Source organism: Limulus polyphemus, unplaced genomic scaffold (assembly GCF_000517525.1).
Source record: "Limulus polyphemus unplaced genomic scaffold, Limulus_polyphemus-2.1.2 Scaffold143, whole genome shotgun sequence".
NCBI classification, from domain to species: Eukaryota; Metazoa; Arthropoda; class Merostomata; order Xiphosura; family Limulidae; genus Limulus; species Limulus polyphemus.
Window position 1 is genome coordinate 421,343 of NW_013665753.1, and position 850 is coordinate 422,192.

The 850-nt window shown below is 32.7% G+C and overlaps 1 protein-coding gene across 1 annotated transcript in view; it reads left to right on the top strand.

Annotated features, from left to right (window-relative positions):
* LOC111083593 (dynein heavy chain 2, axonemal-like) overlaps positions 1–850 on the top strand; it is a gene marked incomplete at its 3' end in the record, with an annotated part of 41,339 nt that overhangs the window by 38,539 nt on the left and 1,950 nt on the right. The window lies entirely within an intron of this gene.

Below are 850 nucleotides of genomic sequence, written 5' to 3' on the forward strand. Positions count from 1 at the left end.
TTCTTGTTGTCTATATCCAGTTTGCCTTGATGATTCTGACTGAACTCTGGCTTTGTGCTGTTTAACAGTTTCTTGCTGTCTTTGAGTAGCTTGCCTTTCAGCTTGAGCTCGAAGTCTAACTTTACATTGTTCCAAAGTCTCTTCCTGTATTTGAGCAGCCTGTCTTGCAGCTTGTGCTTGAAGTCTTTGATTGCATTTTTCTTCTGTTTCAGCTGCTCTTTGTGCTTGCATTCTTTTAGCGGCAGAAGACTTTCCATAGAAAGGGCGTTTCTTGGGTGGCATAATTACCTGTATCACTAAACATTAATTTGTAATTCACAAAGTTACTAAATCACTTATGAAACCACTTAGCACTACTTAAAGAAAACTGTTTTTAGAAATACTGAATTGACAGCAAGGTGATCTGAGTGTCTCCCGCCAAAACGCTTTCTATGTGCAAAATGTGCTTATGTTTGTATGTTTATTACAAAAAAATGGTGCAATAATCATTAATTGTCAATTTCGTCATTAAATACTATACCAAATACAAAAAAAATAGCACAATTAAATTTCTTGTAAAAACTGGTTATTATGAAGTTATTTTAAACTTTGTAAGTTCAACTGTTTGGTTTCCTATAGCGAACAAAATAAACAAATCAACAAACTTCCACTTTTATATATAGATAGATAGATTCTTCAAGAACTTGTTTTTGTCATCTTATGCTTTTTAATGAAGATGGGAACATTGACAGGAAAATAATATAATAGCCAATGATTGGCGAGAGATTTTTCGTTTATAAAATTTTGTTGTTGTTCTCGACTTGATTTTTATTTTATTACATCGTCCCCATAGTTACTATTTGCAAATAGT